This window comes from Rattus norvegicus, chromosome 1 (genome assembly GCF_021556685.1).
Source record: "Rattus norvegicus strain SHRSP/BbbUtx chromosome 1, alternate assembly SHRSP_T2T, whole genome shotgun sequence".
Lineage (NCBI taxonomy): Eukaryota > Metazoa > Chordata > Mammalia > Rodentia > Muridae > Rattus > Rattus norvegicus.
The window spans coordinates 203,349,820-203,364,336 of NC_141534.1; the positions used below are offsets into that span (position 1 = coordinate 203,349,820).

Genomic DNA, 14,517 nt, shown 5'->3' on the forward strand with positions numbered 1-14,517 from the left:
ACACTAAAAAGTTATCTTAGCTCACCTTGAACCAAATGGATTTGACCTCTATTTATAAGATGTGCCTTACTGTGAAAGAAGGAGCTTTCTTTCAGAGTTCAGCAAGCCATCTGCCTCTGGCTGTGTCCTGTGTTAGATGTCAGCCTTGGGGTGAGTCTCGTTTCTCTTGGAAAATTCATGTCGTGGACATCTTGTTGCCGGGAATCGGTATGATTGGCTTTTCATTTCAGAGTGATGTCAAGGCTCATGTTATTCCCAGTGTGGACACGGAGTGGTGAGTGATGTCTAATTATTTGGAAAGGAGTATGTTTCTTGAAGGATGTGCTGTGTTGGGAGCTTCTGTTGCCTGGCAACATGTAACTTTACCGGTGTGTCACCAAAGGCATTTCAAGGGGCTAGAAACACACACCTAGACAACTGCAGGTTAAGAGGAGAACCTGGAAGCTGCCCTGTTAGAATCACTGCTTCCACAGTAGAAAGTAAACACTGAAGAGCAGGTGTGGGTTGGGAGCTGGGTGCAGAGCACACGCTCACACAGGTATGAAGGAAGGCTAGCCCTGTTTTCCCTTGCGTCTTTCTATCTGTTAGGTTAAAGTCTATTCAAAATTCTCTCTCTCTCTCTCTCTCTCTCTCTCTCTCTCTCTCTCTCTCCCCCCCCCGTGTGTGTGTGTGTGTGTGTGTGTGTGTGTGTGTGTGTGTGTGTACACTTGTGTGCAGATGCCTGTGCATAGACTTATGTGGAAGCCAGTTGTGGACATTAAGGGTCTTCCTCTATTGCTCCCTTCCTTCCTTCCTTCCTTCCTTCCTTCCTTCCTTCCTTCTTTCTTTTCTCTTTCTTTTGGCAATATCTCTCGTTGAACCTACAGATCACCATTTCAGCTAAACTGGCTGGTCAGGGAGCCTGAATATCCAAGTGTCTCCACCCTCCCAGCACTAGAGTTACAGACCAGCACGACGTCTGGTCTTTCCACATGGGTGTTGGGATTTGAACTCAGGTTCTCTGGCTTGAACAACAGGTACTTTACTCACTAAGCCATCTCTCCAGCCTCATCAGATCCCTCATTTCCAATAATACTGTATCAGTCTAAAGCCTGCTTCTGAGTATATATGCCTAGAACTTTCTTTTGCCCTCTTTGCACCACCGCGTCAGGGTGCAACTCCTGACTATCCAGCCCACCACCTAACTGTTCACTTCAGTCTCATTCTCCGACAGAAGCTGTTCTTACGAAAACACTTCTAATGAGGAGGGAGGAGGTCGGCTCTGCACTCAGGCGCAGGGCTAACATGCCCAGGCTGCTACTGTAAATGTCGCAACCCTCATTTCTTTTTGAGGTGGGTGTTGTAAGAAGTGTGTCCATTTATGATGGCAGCCTGCATCTGAGGTCCCCACAGCATTCTTTCCTATGTGGAGAATGTTTTCTTTGTGTCACTAAAACAACAAAACTCCTCAGCCTGCAGTCATGCCATGGGGAGGAGACTCAGGAAGGGGATGTGAGGGACAAAAGAGAGAGAGAGAGAGAGAGAGAGAGAGAGAGAGAGAGAGACAGAGACAGAGACAGAGACAGAGACAGAGAGACAGAGAGAGAGACAGAGAGAGAGAGACAGAGAGAGAGAGACAGAGAGAGAGAGACAGAGAGAGAGAGAGACAGAGAGAGAGAGAGAGAGAGAGAGAGAGAGAGACAGAGAGAGAGAGATCCCACAACTAAAATGATTCAAACTTGGATTAACTTAATTTCTGTCAAACATAGAAACAGATTTAGTGTTTCCTTGTTGGGGCCCAGCTTCAGAAGTACCTGCTTTTCACGAATAGCCGCCACTAATATCCAGGGTATCTCTCCCTTCTTAATGACACCCTCCTGTTGAAGTGGAAGTTGACGCCTGCCTGAGCATCCTGATTGGCAGGAAGAGTAAAGGGAAGCTTGCAGTGGCCACTCTCAAGGCAACTTCCTCTGCCCTCTGCAGCTGCTGCTAGCCTAAGCCATCAGAACTCTACTCAAAAGCCGAATCCTTGGGTTAGACCCTCAGAGGATCACCATCCGGGAATTCAAGTCCAGTTCGGAGTTTGAGTGGTTCATCTCTCAGGAAGCCAGGGCATGGAAGGCAAAGAGGTTCAATAGCCCTCATATGTCTTAAGGTAGAGTTCTCAGAGATAGATTAAGTACTGTGTGTGTGTGTGTGTGTGTGTGTGTGTGTGTGTGTGTGTGTACATGTGTACATGTGTACATGTGTACATGTGTACAATAGGGAAACCAAACTTATTCATTGAAGAATATTGGCATGCAATGGGGAAAACATGCTTATTTATTGAAGAGTGTGAGGTAGTTATTTTTAATAATAACTTGCCACAGCTTAAAATCACTTGAGAAGAGAGCTTCCATTGAGGGATTACCTAGATTCAATTGGCCTGTAGGCATGTCTCTGGGGATTGTCTTGATTCTTAATTGTCATAGAAAAACCCAACCCATTGTGGGTGGCACCATTCCCTAGGCTGGGTCCTGAATTGTGTAAGAAGAGAGAAAACTATCTGAGCAAAAGCAACAAGCAGGCAGCATGGGTGTGTTTGTTCTTCTCTCCTATTGACTGCGGATGTGATGTGACTAGCAGCTTGAGTTTCCGCTTTAACTTGCCCTTAGAGATGGGACTGTAACCTGGGAGTGTAAGCCTAATGAGCCTTTTCATCTTCTAAGATGCTTTTGATTGGGGTATTTTATCACAGCAACAGGAATAAAGCTAGATCTGAGTGAATTTGGCAGACTTTCTAAGAAAACATGTAGCTTTTTTTTCTTCATTATTTCTCCTGTTTAAAAACGATTTTGCACATTATCGATAGTAGTACGAATGTTTTCCCTAACCATTTAATGCAGGGACTAAGTTGATACATTTTAAGATGTTATATCCTTTTCCAAGTCCCGCTGCATCCTTCACATTTATGCCAGCATGCACACACATGGTCGTCTGAGCTGCCCTTCAACACTGTGGGGCAGAGCTAAGAGTCCATTTAATGATGTTGTACATGACGAGTTGTTTGTTTTCGGAAAAGCCTGTACCATGTGAGGCAAACGGTTTGATTTAAGTGTGCGATGTGACTGCGATTGCAAACTGAACACACAGCAGCAATACTGCAGCCATCACCATGGCAACCAGTGGAAATAATGGCCCCCTTCGGGAATAAAAGAGATCTCAGATCCCTTCGCAATCAGCGGCGTTGGCGGTTTGCAGTAGAGGTGGTTTTCAGTGATTGCTTCAGACCCTCTTTATGGACAGAAAATGAATGGGCAAGAAAATTTTGAGAAAATAAATGGATTTACAGCAACTCATGTGATAATATAAAGCCATGAAGGAAAGCAAGACAGCTGAGGAGCAAGTGCCCAGGCCCTTCCACCCTCAGGACTGTCCCCTGGCTGTTAGAAACCTGGTCCCTGTCCTTGTCACAGAGAATGACTTTGGACAATCCCTGTTGTCCTATGTGGCCATTAGAGACTTTGGACATTTTCTTACTGGAGGCAGAAATACTAGTTGAGTCACAGGAAAGAGAACACATAAATATGCAATGCCACATAGAAAGCACACGGAAAGCACTCAGTGCACGGTACTTCAGATTCAGACAAAATTAAAATGAGTACCTAGATTGCTCACAAGAGCTGTATTAGTCTTTCAAAACATAAAATGTAGGGTACTTCAGCCTGCAGCTCTCCTGGAAGGATGAAGTGCAGCTGTAGGAGTGTCCCTGTCCCTCTTGCAGGGCCTGATGCTTTGTTAAAACTCTTGATACACATTTGGGGTGCTGATGCCCTGAGATGCAGAAATGAAGTTTATTCATGAAGTTGTGTGTTTCCGGGGATTTGATGAAATCTGAGTTTACTTGTGGAATCTGAAGTAATGACCCTATCTGAAGAATGATCCACTCCATCACAGGGGAAGGGGAGTTTCCTCAAGACTAGGCAACTATGGGAGCTTCAGGCTTCCAGATAACAGGATGAGAAGGAAAACTGAGAGTTTATTTCCTTTTTTATTAAAGGATGTGCTATGGGAGAGGTAAGAGATGATTTTGATATGAGAAGTTACCTCTCCAAGGTCATGTCTGAAATAGAAGTGTTTTCTACACGGAGGGGAGTGGGAGCCGTTAGTTAATGGATGGAGCGTTTCAGTTTTGGCAAGGTGCCTCAAGTCCATGATACTTCACTACTGTCTATTATCTGCTCAAGCTTCTGTTAAAAGGGCAATCCTGATTTAAATGTGTGTGTGTGTGTGTGTGTGTGTGTGTGTGTGTGTGTGTGTGTGTGTGTGTTACAATAAAAGGGAAATATCTCTGGACCACATTCAAGGAGAAACGCTAACCTGTGTGCCTAGGACACTCCGGCCTCATGGCTTCTTCACTTCATGTTGTGTTCAATGAGCTTGGCTCAGATAGAGTCCTTTGAAAGTGAACTGGTGAGCACTGATTTTCATTCAAGAGCTGAAATGAAACCCCAAGGGGAACCCATGACAGAGACCTCTTATTGTGCTTTCTCAGTCCCTGTAGGCTGGGAATCCACCTTGGCCTGGGCATGGGGCCCTCTCGAGGTTCACTCCTCTTATGTTTGGTGAGCAGAAGGTTTCTAACTACCAGGGATACTGTTCACTAGGATGGCCTTGTATTTTATCTTTTGCCATCTTTTATTACAACTTTTTTTTTAATCAGTGGGATGCTATAATTCCTGGTTGTCAACTTGACTACGTCTGGAATGAACTACAATCTAGAAATGAAGGGCGTACCTGTAACCCAGATCTTGAGGCTAGAAACCCCAGGTTTCTGACCTGGATCTTGACATGGGGTGACACACACTTTTGATCCAAATCTTGAAGCATAGTGATCATGAAAAGCTTAGACCCAGGCAAGGCAGTATACACCATAAATCCCAGGAGACTTGAGGCAAGCAGATCTCTGAGTTTAAGACCAGCCTGGGACAGAGCAAATTCCAGATCCAGGAGGGGTGGTACACACCTTTAATCTGAGCCATACCTTCTGCCAGAGGCCTACATAAGGACAATGGAAGAAGAAAGGCTCTCTCTTCTTCACCTGCTTGCACTTACTTGCTAGCACATCTGTTGGAACCTACTTCTTCAGGATTCCAGCTTCAACAGAAGACCAGCTGAAACAACTAGCCTCTTAGGTCTGGGCACTGGATTCTTGGACTTCCCATTCACAGCTGCCCAGTGTTGGGTTAGTTGGACTGCAGACTGTACGTCATCACAATAAATTCCCTCGATTTACAGAGCCATTCCATACATTCTGTGACTCTAGAGAACCCTGACTAATGCAGATGCTCTGGATGACAGATTTACCTTCATGTATTTATTTCAAGAAACGCTCCCTTTTGTAAATGCTCCCTGCTGGATTTTTGCTATAGCCTCTCTTTAAGACCAGATCTTGTTATAGATCTCTGACTGGCCTGAAACTCACTAAATAGACCAGGCTGACTTTTGCCTCCTAGACTTATACAGGCATGCAAGTCATCAAAATGTAAGAGTCAAATGTCAGTTGGGCAGTGGTGGCACACTCTTTTAATTCCAGCACTTGGATAGCAAGGGCCAGAGGATCTGTGGTCTACAGAGTGAGTTCCAGGACAGCCAGAGCTGCACACGGAAACCCCATCTCAAACAAACAAACAAAACGAAACAAAACAAAACAACCCAAATGTCCATTAAGCTAAGAGGAGAGGTTTAACATCTCGGACAAACGTCTTTGGACTAAGATAGAAATGTTGGAGGTTGTTTAGGAACTGTCCAACAGGAAGTGCACTGAGCCCTGATTTGATATTCCCACACTGGAAAAGGAAGTTTTTTTGTCGCTGTTTATTTAGGTTTTGTTGTTTTTGTTTTGTTTTCATTGTTGTTGTTTCCCTAGCTGAATTGCCTTTTTCCTCTCCTTTTTTTTTTTAAGCATACTGCTTACATCTTAAGAGTCTGCCCTTTTGGCTGTTTTGCATATGTTCAAACTGTCTTTAAATTGCTAATGATGCTGCTGTGTGGTTAAGGAACACAGGCACTGGCTTACCTGTGAAGGGCTTCTAGTGTTTATGAGATCAGCCTTCCCACTGAGAATAAATACCAGGCCTCGTGATTCCTTTCAGTCAGTTTGTCTGTAAGCCTCAGTCTTTTTACTGCACAAAGCCGAGAAAGCATTACAACCTTTTGACTCTCCACCAAAGGGCTTAGCAGCTGCCATGGTTCACTCTAAGAATTCCGATAGAGTTCATGGAGGTCATTCTCCAGAAATCCAGAGCAGCAGTATTCAGAGGCATCCACAGTCAGTGTCCATAGGTGACAGTGTCCAGGGTTCAGCATCTACAACTTCCCTGGGAGCCGTGGACAATGGGAGGGTCCCTGCACATGTGACCCTCCACATAGCACATCTCTAGCAGGATCACTGTTGTGTGTTTGCAAACGCTGGGGAGGACAACAGGACAAAGACAGGGCTCTGTTACCTTCCTGTCAGCTTGGGATCTGCGATAACTGCTCTGTATTAAAGAGAAGCCTCCTCATGGGCGCTCCTGTGGGTGAGTGTAGGGCTAGGCGTGTGGATATGTGTGCATGCGCGCTCTGTAGGCAGAACAGACACAAGGAAAGGTGAGAGGGTGTTCTGTGGAACTTGAAAAGGCTCAGGAAATGTTGGCTTTAAGACTTTGCTTCCAAAGACTGGCTTGGTCACTTGGTGTGCTAAAGAAAAGCTCACAGAAAGAGAGATGGGAGCACTGGTAGATTGCCAGGGCTCTCTTTGCAAGATATTCTAGTGTGTGGGTGTATCTGGGATGTTTCTCTGTTTTTTGATAGCCACTCAAATCTGTCCACTCCCGAATCACTTCTCCAGAGGCTTTCCAGCATTGCTGCTTGAACCTGGGATGCATCCCACCCCCACCCCCATCCCCATCCCCCCACCCCCCACCCCCCACCCCACCCCACCCCCGCACTCCAAGCAGGCTTCACAGACTGGGGGCTGGCCCTGGAGGAAATGCCCTCATGATAGACCATGGGCTCTACATCCTGAAGCTCTGAACCTCCTGGGGGTGCTGAAGTGTTCTGGGGAGCAATAACCACAGAGGGGGGGACACGGTTCTCACATTAGGGAAAGCAGTCGCATGTTAGTGGTCACTCATGAAGAGGCTCCATGATTGCCTGTAGTGAGCTTTTGTAAACATTGCCAGGCTCTGAAGGTCCTGGCTCCTCCTTTCTGTCCTCCTTAAATAGGCTCATACTGTCCTTTTTGCAGAAGGGGCAAGGGCAGTGTTTTCTCTCCTCTGCCGTCTGCAGGCTGGAGGGCAGCCCTGCCCCAACCGCTGTACCCAGCAGGTCCTGGCAGCTGTAAACCTAGCTGTGCAGCTGTGCTGAAGGAGGAACTCCCACTCTCAGCAACCAAATCCTCACGCTTCCAGATCCACAGTGGATGTGCCCTGGGTTGGAAGGGCCAAGCTGTGACTGTATAATTTGCAGCTAAGCCTGGGTTCCCAAGTGCTCAGTTTATCAACCTCCAGGCTATGGGAGATCTGAGAACAGCAACCGCATGGGGGTATGAGGGTGATGGGAGAGGAAGCTTCCAGGATGTTTGGGTTAAAAGGTAGGCACTTATTCAGATTCCTTTGTTAAGGCAGTGTTCTGCCGGGGGGGGGGGGGGGGGGGGGGGAGTTGGTAGTGAGCTTTACTTTCTAGTCCCAGGGGCCTTTTTGATTAGGACCAGGTGGGATTAGGGCACTGCCAAGAAAGGAACTGTGCGTGCAGGGAGGGCAGGCACCCACACCTGCTCTCCACTGGCTCCACTCTGGGCACCTCTCTCAGTTAGGGTTTTACTGCTGTGAATAGACACCATGACCAACTCTTATAAGGACAATATTCCATTGGGGTTGGCTTACAGGTTCAGAAGTTCAGTCCACTGTCATCAAGGCAGGAGCATGGCAGCATCCAGGCAGGCATGGTGCAGGAGAGGCTGAGAGTTCTACATCTTCATCTGAAGTTTGCTAGCAGAATACTGGCTTCCAGGCAGCTAGGGTGAGGGTCTTAAGCCCTCAACCACAGTGACATACCTACTCCAACAGGGCCACACCTCCTAACAGTGCCACTCCCTGGGCCAAGCATGTAGAAACCATGACAGCACTCTGTGTAGCAGAGTCAGCCATGCTCAAGCAGCCAGGTCAGTGGATGAAAATTCGTGGATGAGTGAAGCTACATCAACTTTCCCTGCAGCGCTGTGGCAGCCAGGACGTCACAGAGCATGGTTCACATGCATTTGTGCACATTCTCCACGCTCGAGAATGGAGAAGCAGGGGCTGGAGAGATGGCTCAGTGGTTAAGAGCACTGACCTTCCAGAGGTCCTGAGTTCAATTTCCCAGCAACAACATGGTGGCTCACAACCATCTGTAATGGGATCTGATGCCCTCTTCTGGTGTGTCTGAAGACAGCTGCAATGCACTCATATAAATAAAAATAAATAATGCTTTTAAAAAAAGAGTGGAGAAGCAGAGTGGCCTTCTGGTCAGATGCCTGGTTCCTGTCCCAGCGTGTCACTTCCTTGCTGAGGTAGAAGTAACTTGATCTCTGTAAGGTACCCTGTACCCCCATGATGCCCCTTGCATGGCACTCAGCAGGACACTGGCTGGCAGCGCACAGCTGTGAGAGCAGTAGGTGGTATCTGTTTGGAGTCTCCGAATGATACCAGATGTAGTCCCTTCTTATTTAAGGATAATAATTTTAAGAACCTTTTCTCTAACGCATTGCAAACATGAGCACTGGAGCTGGGGAGATGAATCTGGTAAAATACTTGCTGTGAAAGCGCAAAGAACTGAGTTCAAATCCCCTGGACCTCCATAAAGGTAGAGTGCAGATGAAATTGTGGAGTCCAAAGGAGACAGGTAGATCCCTAGAACTTACTGAACAGCCCGTCTAGCCAAATCAATGAGCTCCATGTTCTGTAAGGTGGCCTGTGTCCAAAATGAGACGTGAAACAACTGAGGAAGGCATTGGAAGATAGCTGGCCTCCACATACATGTGCACATGAATGCACATGCCCATGGACTGGAGCATACACATGTTTACATGGACACATATGTATACCATATCGATTGCACGTGTGTGTGTGCAAGCGTGCAAACACACACACACATACACACACACATTCTTAATTAAAATAAATACTAATTTTTGTAAAAAAGAGAAAAGAGGGGTTGGGGATTTAGCTCAGTGGTAGAGTGCTTGCCTAGCAAGCGCAAGGCCCTGGGTTCGGTCCCCAGCTCCGGAAAAAAGAGAGAGAGAGAGAGAGAGAGAGAGAGAGAGAGAGAGAGAGAGAGAGAGAAGAAAGTAGCTCATATTTCTCATATTTATTAACAGACAGGTTTTTAATATATCAGTTGCCTGGGAAGTCCAGAAAAGGCATTAGATCCTCTGAAACTGGGGTTAAAGGTGATTATGAACTACCCAGCATGGGTGCTGGGAACTGAACTTAGGACCTCTGCAAGAGCGTTATACACTTTTAACCACTGAGCCACTGTCCCAGCTCTTAGTAATCTTGAAGGTAAGATTTGAAGTGCTTAGAAATGAAAACGCATTGTCTTCCACCCATTCGTGTCTGTTCGCAGGCAAACAGAGGGCTCTGGAGTACTGCCAGCATTTTAAAATTATAGCTAAAGAAATGATCCCTACTTAATTAGTATAGATGTTGCTGGGTAACTTCTAATAATGAGTGCAATTTGCAATACATTCTCACCATGTAATTTAGCACAATGGGGCCCTCAGAACATAGGACTCATATTTAATCAAGACTCAGGATTAATATAGACAAGAACAAAGTTTAGGTCCCCAGTCTTTGTATGGGTGTAGCGGGGGTTGGGGGGCTCTGCAGGTGCTTGAAGGAAGATCCTACAGGTACCATCATTCCCAAGGGCTGAGTCATACGCCACAGTGCATCTCTGGTCTCTGGAGAGGAAGCAATGTCACCGGCACACCTCACAAGGGCCTCAATGTTTGTGTGCCTCAAGTGTCCTATCTAAAAAACGAAGACGGTCTAATAGAGATCCTGACAATATATAATTATGCTTATAGAAATACAATCATGAATAATATATTAATAAGAAAGATAAGGATCTAATGTCCTCCTGTTGTGGGAGTTGAGTAGATTGGTGGTGACAGGTGCTTAGGAAGTAGCACACAGCCCTCAACAGACGTGGCTCATTATCACAAATATTATTACCTGGGATATTTTTGGACCCTTTGCTAAGGAGAGTGTCCCTCACGCCCGAGCAGAGCATGTGTTTGGGTGAGGCAGTTTTTTTGTTGCTATGAGGAAATACCCCAAGCTTTATAGAGCAAAGAGGTTTATTTTGTCTTATGGTTCTGGAAATAAAATGTCTGAACACCATGGTTATGACTTGGCAATGTCTTTCCCAACCTAGACCCCAAGATTGTATCATGTCATGGCGGGGGTACCTGTGTACTATTTTCCGTGCATGGGCTGTCTCTCCCTGTGTTATTTTTATCCCTGCTGTGACCGTAGGCAAGGACTTACTTTAGATCCTGGTTTGAGGGTATACCATCATGAGAGGAAGGCGTGGATGGCAGCATGGGGCCTGCTATGAACCTGATCCCCTTAGCAACCAACTCTCTCTTCTACAAGTTGCCTTGGTCATGGTGTTCTATCGCACCAACAGAAAGCAGCTGGCACAATCCTGGAGGTGATTTGTCTTCCTTGAAGTAAAATTAACCATGCTGAAATGTACACAAGGTTTGCATTTGTTCATACAGGGTGCTTGTGGGTCCCTCCCCCGGGCCCAGTTCCAACATATCTGAATCAGTCCAAAAGGAAGTTTCCCCCGTGAAGCATCCTTCCTCCCAGTCCTTGGTAGCCACCAGTCTGTCTTGCATACCTGTCAATTTACACATTCTGGTTATTTTATATAAATGAACTCATATAATATGTGACCTTATAAGTCTGGCTTTTTTTCCTTTGCAATATGTTTTATAGCTCAGCTTGGCAACAGGATGTATCAAACCATTCTGTCTCGACTGGAGACTGTGCCAACGTCTCCTATTTACCTCCTAGCCCTCAGCGAGGCTTTCAGCTTGCGTCTGTATCTTAAGAGATATGGCTATGAGTATTTATGTACACGTTTTGTTTGGGCACCTGTTTTCAATTCTTTGGGGGCACCTACATACTTCAAGGTGGATCATTTATAATTCTATATTTAAAGTGTGCCATCTCTTCAGTCCATGATGTTCTTGCAAAGGCCCTCAGTTTGATCTTAGCACCCACACTGAACGACTCAAAACTGCCATGTCTCGAGGCTCACAGCCACCTGTAACTCTAACTCCAAGGCAGCGATAACTTCTTCCGGCCTCCACGGGTACCTGCTCTGTCATGTACATTTTCGTATACGGACATGCAATCTCTTTTTTAAGGGAGGAGGAGCTCTGCTTCCTGCTGCAGCTGGACTGAGAGCTCCCACCTGTCTTAGGCTTTCCTGGGCTCTGGTTGCATTGCTCCAACCCCTCCCTTGGGTCTCCTCCCCTTTTTACGAAGGCAAGTCCTTGCCAAGCTCATCTTGACTTCTTCTCATTCTTAACTGCTCACAACGACAGAGACCCTATGAGAGCACAGTGTGAGGTCCCAGGAAGACAAGAGCTTGGGAGACTCTCCTCAGGACCTTACTCTTACCCTGTCCTCATCCACGAAGGTCTTAAGCAAACACATGGTGGGGCAGGGCTTCCGAGACTAGCTTCTGCCTCTGCTCTGCGATTCTAGCCTTAATTCATGGTCCCCAGGGCATTTCAGAGACAGGAGAGAGATTTCCCAGAGGCAAGGCTAAGTCTGAGCATTAAGAATTGTATGCTTAATCAACTCCTTGTCCCTCTTAGTACTTGACTACCTTAGAAAAATCACTGCTTAATTGAAGACTATTATTTCCTTCTAAGCATGATCCAGGAAGCTGGTGGCATTTGAAGATTTTTCGATTGATTGCTATAGTTTCCGATGGAAATAAAAGAATAAGCAATATTTGGGCCATGTCAATGCAAGGCTGTGTTTTAAATTTTATTAATATCAGTGTTTGTGTGTGAATGCGTAGGCACCATCATGCCATGACATACATGCGAAGGTCAGCAACTTCCAGGAGTTGATTTTCTCCTTTCACCCATGGAGGTCCTAAGGAACCAACTCAATTACAGACTCAATTACAGCCTTGGCTGTGAGCACCTTTGCGAAATTAACTATCTCAATGCCTCTGGGGCTCTATTTTGGTGGAAACCTTGAGGACACAGAGTCGGACAATGTCAGAGGGTGGGGCTTGTGCCCTTTCTCTTTTCTATCTCAGAAGGACCTGGGTTTAGGAAGAGGTTTGAGGTTGGCCTATCTTCATGGCTGACAGAATGAAGTCAGCTGATTCGGGGACCACTGAGGGGTCTCTCCCAATCCCCAAGATTATATCAAGTCCAAGGAATGTCTGGTTCTCACCAGAAAAGAGTATTTCTGTCTTGCCCTGTCATGGTGTCCCCTCTGCTCCTCCCAGCCTCTCCTCATGCATGCTGTGACATGGGAAGGGTGCTGTGCTCACAGAGGCTTGAGTTCCAGCCCCCTGCCCACCCGCCTGACCCTCACAGGTTCCACCCTGGTTTGACAATTGTTAAGAACAATGGTCTAAGCTCTGAGAATGCTGAAGCCTGGTTCTGCTTTTCTTACTCTTAGTGGGTTGTGACATTTCCTTCCACTGTGGTTTCTTCCGCTTTGAACAGAGCAAGGAGCTGTCTCTTAAAGGACATAATATTCTTGAGTCTCTGTTGATAAATAGTTGAGGCAATGGGGCTCTGTGTTTATAGAAACATTGGTTGCAGGGGAAGAAAACTCAAGTTGGCCCTTGGGGGTAGGGAGTAAAAGCTGTTTCATTCACCCACTGGGCAAATATTTATTAAGTACCTATTTTAAGGATGACGAGGCCTTTCCCAGGTAGAACAGGATAAATGAAGCTTTGCGTGCGGATGTTTAGAGTCCCAGACCCACAAAATGCTAACACTGGCTTCTGCCAAAAGATGCAATGGATATTTTTTTTTCTTGCGGATTGGGGAGTCAGTAAATATTTTTCAGTTAATTTTTTTTGGAATTTACAAAATGTGTATCCGTTTGTCCTAAAATGAAATGTTTGTCAGTTTAGATGTGCCCCACACTTATCCTGATGAAACCCTACAAAGTTCAGAAACAAGAGCATGCCCATAACTAATAAACTTCAACAGTGGCCATGTGGGTGTCTGTGCTCTGGACACTTGGCAGACTGCCCAAGTCTGAACTCAGGCTTTGTCATTTTTTTACTAATTGAGTGTCTCTGGTTGCCTGACCGCTCTGATCCATAATGCCCTGTGAAACCAGCGAAAGCCTTGTATTGTTCCAGAGAGGTAACAGAGGTCAGGAAGACCCAACTCTAGTCTTGTAGGGGTGGGTACTAGGTGCTCTTTGCTGGTCTTACAGGAGCCTTCTTAGAATGTATTTGTTCTTAGAATGGATTTGTTTAGTATCTAATGGTCAGAGGCTTGGCTACAATGTAGCCCTTGCTGAATCATGTCTATATGCTCTGAGCAAAGATCCCCTTCTAGCATCTAGGAGGCTCTACATCCCTTTTGTTCTGGGAGTTTTTGTCCTTGGAACTACAAGTGTAGGTCCTCCCCCAGATGCCTTACTCAGCTTCAACAGACACAAAAAGAAACAAGTAAAATAGAGGACACGGTCTTGGTCACCTTTGAGCTGAATTCATTTCAAAGTATTTGTTTACATTCCAGAAAGGTCCATCATCAACAGCAGGGGAGCTGTACCTCAGTTTATTTGGGAGAGCTGGTGAACGAGTTCCGGAGGAGTGACTTTGCTCACATGATCACCCCATCAGAATTCAGTGCACTGTGGCAGAAAGCCCACATGGGCCAAGCAGCACCTGGTCCAGCTTATGGATGGAAGCCGGTATCTTAGATTTTTGAGATGCAGGCATTTCCAATAAGCATGCTGCAGAGACAGCCGCCATGGTTAGAAAGATGCTGGTTTAAACTTAGGATTCTTTAATTCCTTAGTCTTCTAAATATTATTATTGAAATCATAAAGGTTATTTACTTCGGGGAGTTCCCCTATAAAGACAACAGAATTTCCCTCCCACTTCTCTGTGATGGTTACCAGTCCTCTGTGGCACATAGTCAAGGGGGCCTTGTGATTGGCTCCCCAAACTCTGAAACAGAGAAGGGTGGGCCATACTCAGCCACAGCCAGGAGCCAACAGTCCAAGGCAAACAAGAAATGGTCACTCTGTTGATAGAGCGCCACCACTAGAGGGCATTCATTATTTCATTCATTCATTCAACCATTCTGTAAGTCCCGGTCAATCCCCAGATGTGAGGTCCCCTGCAGGCTGGCAATGTGGCTTGACTTGCCCCTCTCATTTGCTCAGCACAACTGGCCTAACTCATTCATGTCCTCAGTGTTCCCCTGTACCGAGCTCCCAATTTGCATGATTTGCCCAAGCTGCT

At 46.1% G+C, this 14,517-nt stretch overlaps 1 protein-coding gene and 1 long non-coding RNA gene across 13 annotated transcripts in view; one reads left to right on the plus strand and one right to left on the minus strand.

The window, feature by feature from the left end:
• Ptpre (protein tyrosine phosphatase, receptor type, E) overlaps window positions 1-14,517 on the plus strand; it is a 148,988-nt gene that overhangs the window by 76,580 nt on the left and 57,891 nt on the right.
• Window positions 1-14,517, minus strand: part of LOC102551963 (uncharacterized) — a 59,124-nt gene that overhangs the window by 21,028 nt on the left and 23,579 nt on the right. For 2 of the 6 annotated variants that reach the window (XR_015652676.1, XR_015652664.1), the window contains one exon: window positions 9,763-10,890. The exons of 3 other annotated variants lie outside the window; for them this stretch is intronic. This is a non-coding gene — a long non-coding RNA (uncharacterized LOC102551963). Of the gene's footprint in view, window positions 1-9,338; window positions 10,891-14,517 lie in introns of those variants that run through there. One more of the 6 variants, XR_015652665.1, reaches the window with a different exon arrangement.